The sequence below is a fragment of the Suncus etruscus genome, chromosome 17, assembly GCF_024139225.1.
Source record: "Suncus etruscus isolate mSunEtr1 chromosome 17, mSunEtr1.pri.cur, whole genome shotgun sequence".
Classification (NCBI taxonomy): Eukaryota; Metazoa; Chordata; class Mammalia; order Eulipotyphla; family Soricidae; genus Suncus; species Suncus etruscus.
In genome coordinates this window covers 27,042,550-27,058,367 of record NC_064864.1, presented here as the reverse complement: position 1 = coordinate 27,058,367, position 15,818 = coordinate 27,042,550, and the positions used below count along the sequence as shown (strand labels likewise).

The window sequence follows — 15,818 nt, the reverse complement described above, 5'->3', positions numbered from 1 at the left end:
AACAGACTTACATTGAGGAAAATAGGTCAACATATCCAACACCTTGAATTCAAAAGAATTTTCAATGATACTGTATCATTGATATAAAAGACAGAAGCAGAAATAAGCATATGAAAGTAGTATATCACAGTAAAAAACATTAATATTGTAAAGAAATGAGGTAAAAATATAGACATTCCATTGACTGGGACAAAATAGCTGAAAAATGAATTTCACACATAGGGATAATATCCAAGTTATAGAAAGCATTGCCATAGTTCAACAATAACAAAAAAACCCTCACACAACCTCATTAAAAAGGGGAGCTATGAATAGACTTTTCTCAAAGAAGTCTTTTTGCTTTTCAGCACCCATTATAAATGATGATTGTGAATGATGTTTTACTAAAGTTTGCATTGCAATGCCTGTCATTGTATGTACACATAACTAATCTGCTTCCAGCTCATCTTTGCATTTTAGCATGAGGATTCATGTCCCCAAATTTATTTATTTATTTGTTTATTTTTATATATTTTTGTCCCCCATTTCACAATAAAGACCAGGCAAAGGGCCTGTGTTGAGGTGTATATGGGGTGCATTTACTGTACCTCCTTTTTCTATACAGTCAGTGTAAAGAACACAGCCTGTGGTAAGAATTGGAAGGTCTTTTCTTTTTTTTCTTTTTTTTGATTTTTTAAATATATATATAATCCTTCACCAGTGCAACATTCCCATGACCAATATCCCAAGTGTTCTTTATCCTCACCCCACACCGGCCTGTACTCTAGACATCTTGTCCCCTCAATTTAATCCTTCCAGGGGTCCTCAAACTTTTTAAACAGGGGGCCAGTTCACTGTCCCTAAGACCATTGGAGGGTCTGACTATAGTAAAAACAAAACTTATGAACAAATCTTATGCACACTGCATATATCTTATTTTGCAATGAAGAAACAGATACAAATACAATATGTGGCCTGCGGGCCATAGTTCGAGGACCACTGTATTGATTCTCTGATTATCCAACAATGGCTATGCAAGAATTGTAAATGTATTCAACAAGTTCTTAAACAATGCCATTTTTCCCGAATAAAAGCCTTGCTTGGGCCCAAATGGTAATATAGCTGGTAGTGTGATTGCCTTGCATGCTGCTCGCCCAAGTTTGATCCTTGGTATACTATATAGTTCCCCTGAATCTGCCAGGAGTTATTCTTAAGTGTAGAACAAGAAGTAATCCTTGAACATTGCTAGGTATGGCCCCCAAACAAAAGTTACAAAAAATAAAACAAAGCAAAGCATTTCTTAACTCCAAGTCATGCTGATAGATGGTGAATATTTTTTGAGAATTTTCTATTATATTCATTTGTTATGTAAACGGTGGCACATCTATAGAGGTGGTAGAAAGACTTTTAGTTACAAATTTTCTTTCATTACTTGAATCTCCAAATTGTGGCAGTGTTTGAATGGCATTTTATCAGTAAGGCAATTTTATTTCCATAAGAATTAGTTACTAGGGTTAGAGAGATAGCATAACAGGTAAGGAGCTTGCCTTTCATCCAGATGACCTGGGTTTAATACAGAACATAGCATCCCACATGGTCCCCAAAGCACCACCAGAAATGATTCCAAAGTGCAGAAGTGCAGAGCAAGGAGTGACTGATCTCTGACATTTTCAGGTATGCCCCCAAACCAAGAAAGACCAAAAAAAAAAAAAAAAAAGAATGAGGGGTGTTATGTATTGTAAGGGGATACTATGTATTATCAACTAAAAATTAAAAAAATAAAACTTCCATCTTTAAGTATGACACCATATTTTCCGGCGTATAAGACTACCCCCTAATTTTGCAATTAAAACATAGGTTTAGGCCTATATTCACTGTATCAGATAGAATGTTCCTGTGCTGCAACTGTATGTACCACAGTGAGGCAATCACAACAAGCAAAGGTTCAAAGGTTATACTGTAATAGACTTCCTCTCAGACTCTGGCCAATCTGAGCAGGCTTTTTACAGTGTAGATTCTGTACAGAACATTGTCTAATTTGCATGCATATAAAGCCTGCTTGGATTGGCTGAGTTAGAGAGGTGGTCCGAGCAGCCTTGCAGTGATTGGTCCCTTATCATAGGCACCTTTTCTGGCAATTATCTGGTGGCGTCAGTTAATTTCCCTCACTACATGAACCAAACAACACCCCATCCTCGGACCCTAGCACTGAACCCCCAACACGGTTACCTGGGTTTTGCCAGAAGTGAACCCCAGATCTCCTGAGTACTGGTTGGAAGCCCCCAAGAAAGAGATTTAGAAACTCTGAGGCCTGATTTTTTTTTTTGTTTCATTTTAGTGGCATATTGAAACATTTTTCGGGATATACTTGGCATATAAGACGACCTCCGATTTTTGGTTGACTTTTTTTTTGTTTCAAAAGTCGTCTTATACGCTGGAAAATACGGTAATACTCATGTTTCACAGACTAAAATGTTATAGAAGTTTTTCTAGATTTGGGAAGCAACAATGTCTTTTCTTCTTGCCTTTATATTTTAGAGAAGTTTTATATTATCAACAAAATTCAAAGGATACAGTGATTTGCCAAATAGATATCCTGCCCACAACCAGACATAGTCCTATTCATTATTAGCATGCCTCCCAAAATAATGTATTTGTTACAATTTATGAACTTACATTGATACTAAATGATACAATATTCACTAAAATTCATAGTTAATATTAGAGTGCATTATAGGTACCCTACACTCTATGGGCATGTATAGTATTTATAATCACATGGATTCATTTTTACATACATTATATTTACATCTGTGCTTCACCCATTCATACCTTTCCTCAAGTCTCTGTCAATCACTAATATGTCTATTGCTCCATAGTTTTGTCTTTTATTAAAATGTCACATAATTATTCAGTTAGTTAATAATGACTAATTAACAATTTAATTTTTAAGACCCATTTTCCCTTATATTAAACACTTAGAATTAAAAAAACAATCTTTTTCTATGCTTAACTTTAAGAGCTGGATGTCACTACCTTACAAATGCCTAAAAGCCTCTAGACAATAACATTTTTATATGGTGTAAGCAATATAAGTTAAACATATAACCTAGGGGCTGAACAGTGGCACAAGTGGTAGGGCGTTTGCCTTGCATGTGCTAACCTAGGATGGACTATGGTTCAATACCCTTGTGTCCCATATGATTCCTGAGCAAGGAGCAATTTCTGAGCACATAGCCAGGAGTAACCCCTGAGCATCGCCTGGTGTGGCCCAAAAACAACCAACCAAACAAAAAGTATAATTTAATTATGAAGTTAATTATGAAATAAGTTTAATTAGTAAATTCTTACTACTCTCCTATTTTTGTTATTTATACACAACATAGAAAGTTTGTTTAACAAAAGTAACAGGTAAAAGCAGACAGTTAAGATAAAAACTAAAAGAAATTTTGTCTTAAACACCTTATAACCTACAACATTTTCATTTAACTATGCTCAATTGTAAAGAATACAGCTCATGCACAGCTATGATGAACAATTTTGTACATTTCTTTACATATTCACCAAATACTAACATATATACACATAACATTAAATTTGATACAGATTTAATTGATATCTTCAGATATTCTTCATTTTTTTTTGATCTTTTGAAAGACATCATCTAAATAAGAGTGTAAGCTTTGGGGCCAGAGCGGTGACACAAGCTGTAAGGCTTCTGACTTGTGTATGTTAGACTAGGATGGACCGTGGTTCTATCTCCCAGCATTCCATATGGTCCCCCAAGCCAGGAGCAATTTCTGAGTGCATAGCCAAGAGTAACCACTGAGCATCACTGGGTATGACCCAAAAACTAACTAACTAACTAACTAACTAACTAACTAACTAACTAACTAACTAACTAACTACAGTGTATGCTCTGATTCATGATTCATATAATGAATCCAACCAAGACTGCTGCACACCAAGTTTCCTCCATTGTTCTGACATCAGATGAGTTTTGGTACATGTTTGAAGAGTTCTCTGGGTTATATGACATGCTGGTATTCATAGTACTCACTAAAGTATTTGTATGAGTAACAGATTTACTTATGGGCCATCCCTGAGTAGGATGAAGGTAGGAAAGAAGAGAAGGAACACACATTATCATCAGAACAAAGCAATTACCCTGTCCCTATATAACTATCCCTATTTTATCAATATATGTCATAAGTAATTAATGTATATTGAAAATAGTAATATATTTGAAATTAATTTATAAGTTCAAATTGCTATATAAAACCAAATTATAATTATTTACAAATTTGCTAATAAGTATAATGCTTTGGGGACAATGTAATTTATTGCCCCTCTATTTACTGAAAATAGAAAACAATATGATGATAAAATATAAAGAATGTAAATCAAAGGACAGAGCTTCATCCCCAACCACAGATCCATAGATTAACAACATTTATATTCTGTTTTTCCATTACAAATCTCAAATACTATACCAGAGGCTGAAAATTTGCTAGATCTTAACAGAATTGTAAAGTGCATGAAATTCTCATTTAATACTTCAGTGATTTCCCTACCATTTGACTCAGAGGCAAAAAGATTAGACGTGTTTTATTTTGTTATTTTTGACCATAATAGACATCAAACAATTCTGGCTTAAGAAAAATAAGGAATATTGTGGGAAGTATTCTGGAGTGTATTGTATAATCTGAGTAAATTAAGTCATAGAGAAAGATCATATCAGGCCACACTGGGAACATCAGTGAGATTCAGCACCCTTCTTTCCTGGCACAACTATGAGAAGGACTCACCTCAAGGAATAAAGTATTTGTGTCTTTGTCAAGTTTCATATTATTTAGAGGGTCCTAAGGTAATAACTTTTTTAGGAAGATATACCATAGAGCATAGACATAGTAACATGAGGCCTCTCTTTGTACTTGGTGCATGTTTCTGAAACTGGGAATATCTTCTGCACCTGAAAAGTGCTCTACTACTTACTTGACTGTCAATTAGAAACACTACAATAGAGTCTGTATATAGTATATATACACATAGTATATATGGTATGTAGTATATATATAGCTGGGGTCTCAAACTCAATTTACCTGGGGGCCACAGGAGGCAAAGTCGTGGTGAGGCAGGGCCGCATAAGGGATTTCATTTACCGAATATTCACAATAAAAAATTAGTAAGAAAAAATAATCTCAAAAAATTGCATTAAACATCTGCATACTCCGAATGGAACTGCTCAGGGTATGCGAATGTTTAATGCGATTTTTATCTTAATAATGCAATTTTTTAATTTTTCCCATTATTTAAACATCTTGGTTACATATATGATTGTGATTAGGTTTAAGTCATGTAAAGAACACCCCCTTCACCAGTGCAACATTCCCACCACCAATGTCCCAAATCTCACTCCATCCCACCGCACCCCCACCTGTACTCCAGACAGGCTTTCCAGTTCCCTCATTTATTCACATGATTGTGGTAGTTCTCTGTGTAGTTATTTCTATAACTGCACTCACCATTCTTTGTGGTGAGCTTCATGAAGTGAGCTAAAAGTTCCAGCCCTCCTCTTATTGTCTCTGAGGATTGTTGCAAAAATGACTTTCCTTTATTTTAAAACCCATAGATGAGTGAGACTATTCTGCGTCTCTCTCACTCCCTCTGACTAATTTCATTCAGCATGACAGACTCCATGTACATCCATGTATAGGAAAATTTCATGACTTCATCTCTCCTGATGGCTGCATAATTTTCCATTGTGTATATGTACCACAGTTTCTTTAGCCATTCGTCTGTTGAAGGGCATCTTGGTTGTTTCCAGAGCCTGGCTATTGTGAATAGTGCTGCAATAAATATAGGTGTGAGGAAGAGGTTTTTGTATTGTATTTTTGTGTTCTTAGAGTATATCCCTTAGAGTGAAATAGCTGGGTCGAATGGGAGCTCAATTTCCAGATTTTGGAGGAATCTCCATATCAATTTCCATAGCAGTTGGACTAAATGGCATTCCCACCAACAGTAGATAAGAGTTCCTTTCTCTCCACATCCCCACCAGCACAGATTGTTCTCATTGTTTTTGATGTGCGTCAATCTCTGTGGTGTGAGGTGGTATCTCATAGTTGTTTTGATTTGCATCTCCCTGATGATTAGTGATGAGGAGCATTTTTTCATGTGCCTTTTGGCCATTTGTATTTCTTTTTTATCAAAGTGTTTGTTCATTTCTTCTCCCCATTTTTTTGATGAGATTAGATGTTTTTTTCTTGTAAAGTTCTGTCAGTGCCCTGTATATTTTGGATATTAGCTCCTTATTTGATGGGTGTTGGGTGAATAGTTTCTCCCATTCTGTGGATGATTCTTGTATCCTGGGCACTATTTCTTTTGGGGTGCAGAAGCTTCTAAGTTTAATGTATTCCCATCTGTTGATCTCTGCTTCCACTTGTTTGGAAAGTGCAATTTCCTTCTTGAAGATGTCTTTAGTCTCAATGTCATGCAGTGTTTTACCTACGTGTTGTACTATATACCTTATGGTATCAGGTCTGATATCAAGGTCTTTAATCCATTTGGATTTTACCTTCATACATGATATTAACTCGGGGTCTATGTGCGCTTTTTTGCAAGTGGCTAACCAGTTCTGCCAGAACCACTTGTTGAAGAGGTTTTTCCTGCTCCACTTAGGATTTCTTGTTCCTTTGTCAAATATTAGGTAATCGTATGTCTGGGGGACAATGTCTGAGAACTCAAACCTATTCCACTGATCTGAGGGTCTGTCTCTATTCCAATACCATGCTATTTTTATAACTATTGCTTTGTATTAAAGTTTAAAGTTGGGGAAAGTAATGCCTCCCATTTTCCTTTTCCCTAGCAGTGCTTTAGCTATTCGAGGGTGTTTATTGTTCCAGATGAACTTCATAAGTGTTTGATCCACTTCTTTGAAGAATGTCATGGGTATTTTTAAGGGGATCACATTAAATCTGTACAATGCTTTGGGGAGTATTGCCATTTTAATGATGTTAATCCTGCCAATCCATGAGCAGGGTATGTGTTTCCATTTCCGTGTGTCCTCTCTTATTTCTTGGAGCAGGGCTTTATAGTTTTCTTTGTATAGGTCCTTCACATCTTTGGTCAAGTTGATTCCAAGATATTTGAGTTTGTGTGGCACTAATGTGAATGGGATTGCCTTCTTGACTTCCTTCTCTTCCCTTTCATTATTGGTGTATAAAAAGGCCATTGATTTCTGTGTGTTAATTTTGTAGCCTGCCACCTTGCTACATGAGTCTATTGTTTCTAGAAGCTTTTTGGTAGAGTCTTTAAGGTTTTCTTTTTTTTTTTCTTTTGGTTTTTGGGCCACACCCGGCCGGTGCTCAGGGGTTACTCCTGACTGTCTGCTCAGAAATAGCTCCTGGCAGGCATGGGGGATCATATGGGACACCGGGATTCGAACCAAACACCTTTGGTCCTGGATTGGCTGCTTGCAAGGCAAACGCCGCTGTGCTATCTCTCCGGGCCCCTTTAAGGTTTTCTAAGTAGAGTATCATGTCATCTGCAAACAATGAGAGCTTGACTTCTTCCTTTCCTATCTGGATTCCCTTGATATCTTTTTCTTGCCTGATTGCTATAGCAAGAACTTCCAGTACCATGTTGAAGAGGAATGGTGAGAGTACAAGACAGCCTTGTCTTGTACCAGAATTTAGAGGAAAGGCTTTTAGTTTTTCTTCATTGAGGATAATATTTGCCATTAGCTTGTGGTAGATGGCTTCAACTATATTGAGAAAGGTTCCTTCCATTTCCATCTTGCTGAGAGTTTTGATCCAGAGTGCGTGTTGGACATTTTCAAATGCTTTCTCTGCATCTATTGATATGATCACATAATATTTATTTTTCTTCTTGTTGATGTTATGTATGAGTTTGATAGATTTACGAATGTAAAACCATCGTTGCATTCCTAGGATGAAACCTACTTGGTCGTAGTGTATGATCTTTTTCTTTTTTTTTTTTTTAACTTAAACAGAGGATTTAATTTATTTGTAGAAAGTCGAAAGCCATACACAGCCAAACAGAATTTTAAAAAATAGTGATTATGTGGAGCGTAGTATTTGTGATTATAAAATAAGAGGGCTAGTGTATGGACTTAAAAGTGACTCAGGCAATTTCACAAAAGCACCTCAGAACACAAAATATTGAATAGCTCAACTATAGAAATTAATTTTTTAAATCTTTCCAGAGGCTGAAAGTCCAGGATCAAAGTATCATTAGGTTAGGTCCTCCTGAGGTCTCTTTCTTTGAGTTGCGCATAATTGTCTTCTTGCTTTATTCTTTTTGTTTGCTTGTTTGTTTTGTTTTTGGGCCACACCCGGTGACGCTCAGGGACTACTGCCTATGCTCTTAGAAATCACTCCTGGCAAGGGGACCATATATGGGATGCAGGGGATCAAACCCAGGTCCGTCCTGAGTCAGCTGCCTGCAAGGCAAACACTCTACCACTGTGTCATCGTTCCGGCCCCAACTTGCTTTATTCTTACATGATGTTTCTTCTGCACAAGAATTCTTGTTCTCTTGGCAAGAAGGATGAGGGTGGGGGCGCTCAAAAGCCACACACTTCCAGCAATTCTTGGCCAACTAAGAGAGCAATTTGATGTAAGGGCTTGAGAATGCTGTGGTGCTCCAGCTTCATTACTTTCTGGATTATATGAGCCTTGCTGGTAGATCACAGATGCCTCCAAAACCATTCCGAGTTATTCTCAGGGGGGCCTTCAGGAGTCTCCAGGGCTGCACCAGATGCCTCGGAACCATATGGTACTAGGGATTAAACTAAAATCAGCTGCATGCAAGGCACGTACCCCATCTCTGTACTTTCTGAATCCTGCTGGTTCTTTGTATATCCAAAACTCTGCTTACTAGGACACCAGATTATATTAGATTCCATCCAATAGTCTTGTTTAAATTTTATATTCTTTTAAAGGTGCTGTCTGTCTCCAAACACCATCACAGTCTCAGGTATGCTTGTTAGGACAACATATCAATTTGGTGAAAACAGTTTAGCTCATAACACAAGTATCAATAAGTAAATTTGTACTTTCTCAGCTGCTCTAATTTTAGATGATATAATTATTTTTAGGTGTATTTACTGCTGTGCTTATTTTTTATTTAAACACCTTGATAACATGCATGATTGTGTTTGGGTTTCAGTCATGTAAAGAACACCACCCATCACCAGTGCAACATTCCCATCACCAATGTCCCAAATCTCCCTCCTCCCCACCCGACCCCTGCCTGTACTCTAAACAGGCTCTCCATTTCCCTCATACATTCTCATTATTAGGAAAGTTCAAAATGTAGTTATTTCTCTAACTAAACTCATCACTCTTTGTGGTGAGCTTCCTGTGGTGAGCTGGAACTTCCAGCTCTTTTCTCTTTTGTGTCTGAAAATTATTATTGCAAGAATATCTTTCATTTTTCTTAAAACCCATAGATGAGTGAGACTGTACTGCATTTCTCTCTCTCTCTCTCTCTGACTTATTTCACTCAGCAAAATAGATTCCGTGTACATCCATGTATAGGAAAATTTTATGACTTCATCTCTCCTGACAGCTGCATAATATTCCATTGTGTATTTGTACCACAGTTTCTTTAGCCATTCGTCTGTTGAATGGCATCTTGGTTGTTTCCAGAGTCTTGCTATGGTAAATAGTGCTGCAATGAATATAGGTGTAAGGAAGGGGTTTTTGTACTGTATTTTTGTGTTCCTAGGGTATATTCCTAGGAATGGTATAGCTGGATCATATGGGAGCTCGATTTCCAGTTTTTGGAGGAATCTCCATATCGCTTTCCATAAAGGTTGAACTAGACAGCATTCCCACCAGCAGTGGATAAGAGTTCCTTTCTCTCCACATCCCCGCCAACACTGTTTATTCTCATTCTTTGTGATGTGTGCCATTCTCTGTGGTGTGAGGTGGTATCTCATCATTGTTTGGATTTGCATCTCCCTGATGATTAGTGATGTGGAGCATTTTTTCATATGTCTTTTGGCCATTTGTATTTACTCTTTTTCAAAGTGTCTGTTCATTTCTTCTCCCCATTTTTTGATGGGATTAGATGTTTTTTTTCTTGTAAAGTTCTGTCAGTGCCTTGTATATTTTGGAGATTAGCCCCTTATCTGATAGGTATTGGGTGAATAGTTTCTCCCACTCAGTGGGGGGCTCTTGTATCCTGGGCACTATTTCCTTTGAGGTGCAGAAGCTTCTCAGCTTAATATATTCCCATCTGTTAATCTCTGCTTTCACTTGCTTGGAGAGTGCAGTTTCCTCCTTGAAGATGCCTGTAATGTCATGGAGTGTTTTGCCTATGTGCTGTTCTATATATCTTATGGTTTTGGGGCTGATATCGAGGTCTTTAATCCATTTGGATTTTACCTTTGTACATGATGTTAGCTGGGGGTCTAAGTTCAATTTTTTGCAAGCCAGTATCCAATTGTGCCAACACCACTTGTTGAAGAGGCTTTCCCTGTTCCATTTAGGATTTCCTGCTCCTTTATCAAAAATTAGGTGATTGTATGTCTGGGGAACATTTTCTGAGTATTCAAGCCTATTCCACTGATCTGAGGGCCTGTCCTTATTCCAATACCATGCTGTTTTGATAACTATTGCTTTGTAGTACAGTTTAAAGTTGGGGAAAGTAATTCCTCCCATATTCTTTTTCCCAATGATTGCTTTAGCTATTCGAGGGTGTTTATTGTTCCAAATAAATTTCAAAAATGCCTGATCCACTCCTTTGAAGAATGTCATGGGTATCTTTAGAGGGATAGCATTAAATCTGTATCATGCCTTGGGGAGTATTGCCATTTTGATGATGTTAATCCTGCCAATCCATGAGCAGGGTATGCGTTTCCATTTCCACGTGTCCTCTCTTATTTCTTGGAGCAGAGTTTTATAGTTTTCTTTATATAGGTCCTTCACATATTTAATCAAGTTGATTCCAAGATATTTGAGTTTGTGTGGTACTATTGTGAATGGGGTTGTTTTCTTAATGTCCATTTCTTCCTTAGTGCTATTGGTGTATAGAAAGGCCATTGATTTTTGTGTGTTAATTTTGTAGCCTGCCACCTTGCTATATGAGTCTATTGTTTCTAGAAGCTTTTTGGTAGAGTCTTTGGTGTTTTCAAAGTAGAGTATCATGTCATCTGCAAACAGTGAGAGCTTGAATTCTTCCTTTCCTATCTGGATTCCCTTGATATCTTTTTCTTGCCTAATCGCTATAGCAAGTACTTCCAGTTCTATGTTGAATAGGAGTGGTGAGAGAGGACTGCCTTGTCTTATGCCAGAATTTAGAGGGAAGGCTTTTAGTTTTTCTCCATTGAGGATAATATTTGCCACTGGCTTGTGGTAGATGGCCTTCACTATATTGAGAAAGCTTCCTTCCATTCCCATCTTGCTGAGAGTTTTGATCAAGAATGGTTGTTGGACCTTATCAAATGCTTTCTCTGCATCTATTGATATGATCATGTGGTTTTTATTTTTCTTGTTATTGATGTTGTGTATTATGTTGATAGATTTACGGATGTTAAACCATCCTGGCATTCCTGGGATGAAACCTACTTGATCTTAGTGGATGATCTTCTTAATAAGGCATTGAATCCTATTTGCCAGGATTTTGTTGAGGATCTTTGCATCTGCATTCATCAGCAATATTGGTTTGTAATTTTCTGTTTTTGTAGCATCTCTGCCTGGTTTAGGTATCAAGGTGATGTTGACTTCATAAAAGCTATTTGGAAGTGTTTCCATTTGTTCAATTTCATGAAAAAGTCTTGCCAGTATTGGTAGTAGTTCCTCTTGTAAAGTTTGAAAGAATTCATTAGTGAATCCATCTGGGCCTGGGCTTTTGTTTTTCGGCAGACGTTTGATTACCGTTTTAATTTCATCAATGGTGATGGGGATGTTTAGATATGCTACATCCTCTTCCTTCAACCGTGGAAGATTATAAGAGTCCAAGAATTTATCCATTTCTTCCAGGTTCTCATTTTTAGTGGCGTGGAGTTTCTCAAAGTAGTTTCTGATTACCCTTTGAATCTCTGTCATATCAGTAGTGATCTCTCCTTTTTCATTCCTAATACGAGTTATCAAGTTGCTCTCTCTCTCTTTCTTTGTTAGGTTTGCCAGTAGTCTATAAATCTTGTTTATTTTTTCAAAGAACCATCTTCTGCTTTCGTTGATCTTTCGGATCGTTTTTGGGTTTCCACTTCATTGATTTCTGCTCTCAGCCTTGTTATTTCCTTCTGTCTTCCTATTTTTGGGTCCTTTTGTTGAACACTTTCTAGTTCTATTAGCTGTGTCATTAAGCTACTCAGGTAAGCTCCTTCCTTCCTGATGTGTGCTTGCAAAGCTATAAATTTTCCTCTCAGTACAGCTTTTGCTGTGTCCCGTAAGTTCTGATAGTTTGTGTCTTTATTGTCATATGTTTCCAGGAACCTTTTGATTTCCTCCTTGATTTTATCTCGGACCCACTGGTTATTGAGTATGAGGCTTTTTAATTTCCAGGTGTTAAGGTTTTTCTTCTGAGTCTCTTTGGAATTCACAAATAATTTCAGAGCCTTGTGGTCAGCAAAGGTAGTCTGCAAAATTTCTATCCTCTTGATATCGTGGAGGTATGTTTTATGTGCCAGCATGTAGTCTATCCTGGAGAATGTCCCATGTACATTGGAGAAGAATGTGTATCCAGGTTTCTGGGGAATGGAGTGTCCTATATATACCCACTAGGCCTCTTTCTTCCATTTCTCTCCTCAGGTCTAGTATATTCTTGTTGGGTTTCAGTCTGGTTGACCTATCCAGTGTTGACAAAGCCGTGTTAAGGTCCCCCACAATTATTGTGTTGTTATTGATATTATTTTTCAGATTTGTCAACAGTTGTATTAAATATTTTGCTGGCCCCTCATTCGGTGCATATATGTTTAGGAGAGTTATTTCTTCCTGCTCTACATACCCCTTGATTAATATAAAATATCCATCATTGTCCCTTACAACCTTCCTGAGTATAAAGTTTGCATTATCTGATATTAGTATGGCCACTCCAGCTTTTTTATGGGTGTTGTTTGCTTGGATAATTTTTCTCCAGCCTTTTATTTTGAGTCTATGTTTGTTCTGACTATTCAGGTGCGTTTCTTGTAGGCAGCAGAAGGTTGGATTGAGTTTTTTGATCCATTTAGCCACTCTGTGTCTCTTGACTGGTGCGTTTAGTACATTGACGTTGAGAGAAAGAATTGTCCTGGGATTTAATGCCATCTTTATATCGAAATTTGGTGTGTCTTTTGGTTAGTCTTGTCTTAAATTAGGTCTTTCAGTTTTTCTCTTAAGACTGGTTTTGTGTCTGTAAAGTTTCTGAGCTGCTTTTTGTCTATGAAACCATGTATTCTTCCGTCAAACCGAAAGTGAGTTATGCTGGGTATAGTATTCTGGGTGAAGCATTCATTTCATTCAGTCTTGTCACAATATCCCACCACTGCTTTCTGGCCTTGAGTGTTTCTGGTGACAGGTCTGCTGTAAATCTCAAGGATGCTTACTTGAACGTAATTCCCCCTTTTGATCTTGCTGTTTTCAGAATTCTGTCTCTATCTGTGGGATTTGTCATTGTGACTAGGATGTGTCTTGGGGTGGTTTTTCAGGGGTCTCTTTTGGTTCGTACTCTTCGAGCATGCAGGATATGATCACATATATTCTTTAGCTCTGGAAGTTTCTCTTTAATAATGTTATTGACCATTGATTCTTCCTGAAAATTTTCTTCCTGGGTCTCTGGGACTCCAATGATTCTTAAGTTGTTTCTGTTGAGCTTATCATAGACTTCAATTTTCATCTGTTCCCATTCTTTGACTAATTTTTCCATTGTCTGCTCATTTGCTTTAAGCTTTTTTCCAATCTCTCCTGCTGTATGGAATTGTTATGTATCTCATCTTCCACAGCACCAAGTCTATTCTCAGCTTCTGATACCCTGTCCCAGAGCTTATCCATTTTGTCATTCACTTCATTTACTGATTTTTTCAGGCCTGTTAGTTGACATGTTATTTCAGTTTGGAGTTTTGTGATTTCTGTCCTCATATTTTCTTGGTTCTTTTTAGTGTTTTGTTCAACTTTATCCATGGTTTCTTTGAGTTCTTTGAGCATCTTCCATATTGCTAGTCTAAAGTCCTTATCTGAGAGGTTGATTAGTTGGTTGGTCCTTATCTGGTCATCAGAATTCTCATCTTCATTCTCTATGTCTGATGCTGGCCTGCATTGTTTCCCCATTGTCACACTTGTATTGTGGGTTTTTCTACGTGTTGTGGTGGTATTCATTGTCTATATAATGCAGGCAGCACACTCCTCTGGCTCCTCCCTTTCTGGATGGGCTGACTTTCCTCTAAGGGAGGGGAGTCCTCCATGGATGAAGCCTCACACTGGATCAAATCTTAGTCCCGAGCATGCAACAGAGAAGACAGTCCGGAGAGAAATGCTTCCTTCTGTGATATAGCACAGTTGTTAGTGTGATTTTTTCTTCTTGTTGCGATGGTTTTCTTTTCTTAGAATGAGTGCAAGGCACGTAGCGAAGCTGGAGCTCTGCTGGAGCCTTTTTTGCCCCACTCCCAAGAGTTTCACGCAAGAGGACAGTAGACAGACATTTACAGGTAGAACTCACAGTTTTTCACAGTTGGGCCCCACTGGGCAGGGGTAGATTCGTGGCTTTTCTCCCGCCTGATGTCTCAAGCAGGGGACACGGCTTCTGCAAAGTCTGCCGGTTTTTATGTTCTTGAGTCCCGCCCTAAAAATGGCCTCTGGTAGAGCAAGTTTTCTGGAGCCTCTTTTGCCCCACTCCCAAGTGTTTGACGCAAGAGGACAGTAGACAGACATTTACAGGTAGAACTCACAGTTTTTCACAGTTGGCCCCACTGGGCAGGCGTAGATTCGTGGCTTTTCCCCTCCTGATGTCCCAAGCAGGGGATGCGGCTTCTGCCGTGTATGATCTTCTTGATGATGCATTGGATCCTATTTGCCAGGATTTTGTTGAAGATCTTTGCATCAGCATTCATCAGGGATATTGTTCTGTAATTTTCTGTTTTGGCAGCATCTCTGTCTGGTTTAGGTATCAAGATGATATTGGCTTCATAAAAGCTGTTTGGGAGTGTTCCCGTTTTTCAACTTCATGGAAGAGCCTGGATAGGATTGGTAGATAGCTCCTCTTGAAAGGTTTGAAAGAATTCATTAAAAAATCCATCTGCTTTTCTTTTTGGACAGATGTTTGATTAAGTTTCAATTTCCTCACTAGTGATGGGGGTGTTTAGATATGCTACATATGTAGATATGTGGAAGGTTATAAGTGTTTAATAATTTTTCCATTTCTTCTAGGTTCTCATGTTTAGTAGCATAGTTTCTCAAAGTAGTCTCTGACTACCCTTTGGATTTCTGCAATACCTGTCATGATCTCCCCCTTTTCATTTCTAATACGGGTTATCAGGTTTCTCCTCTCTCTTTCTTTGTGAGTTTTGCCAATGGTCTCTAAATCTTGTTTATTTTTTCAAAGAACTAACTTCTGCTTTCTTTGATCTTTTGGATTGTTTTATGGTTTTCCACTTCATTGAGTTCTGCTTTTGTTATTTCTTCCTGTCTCCCTATTTTTGGTTACTTTTGTTGGTCATTTTCTAATTTTTGAGCTGCCAATGGTCTCTAAATCTTGTTTATTTTTTCAAAGAACTAACTTCTGCTTTCTTTGATCTTTTGGATTATTTTATGGTTTTCCACTTCATTGAGTTCTGCTTTTGTTATTTCTTTCTGTCTCCCTATTTTTGGTTCCTTTTGTTGGTCATTTTCTAATTTTTG

The 15,818-nt window shown here is 37.8% G+C and overlaps 1 long non-coding RNA gene and 1 other non-coding gene across 2 annotated transcripts; both read right to left on the bottom strand.

Moving 5' to 3' along the window:
• Window positions 1-512: 512 nt before the first annotated feature.
• On the bottom strand, window positions 513-645 carry LOC125995617 (small nucleolar RNA SNORA51). Its single transcript, XR_007491113.1, has one exon. It is a non-coding gene; the product is annotated as a small nucleolar RNA SNORA51 (small nucleolar RNA).
• Window positions 646-7,087: 6,442 nt separating this feature from the next.
• LOC126033777 (uncharacterized) lies at window positions 7,088-11,112 on the bottom strand. Its single transcript, XR_007504498.1, has 2 exons — window positions 11,082-11,112; window positions 7,088-7,243 (listed from the first exon to the last, which is right to left on the bottom strand). It is a non-coding gene; the product is annotated as an uncharacterized LOC126033777 (long non-coding RNA).
• Window positions 11,113-15,818: the final 4,706 nt, after the last annotated feature.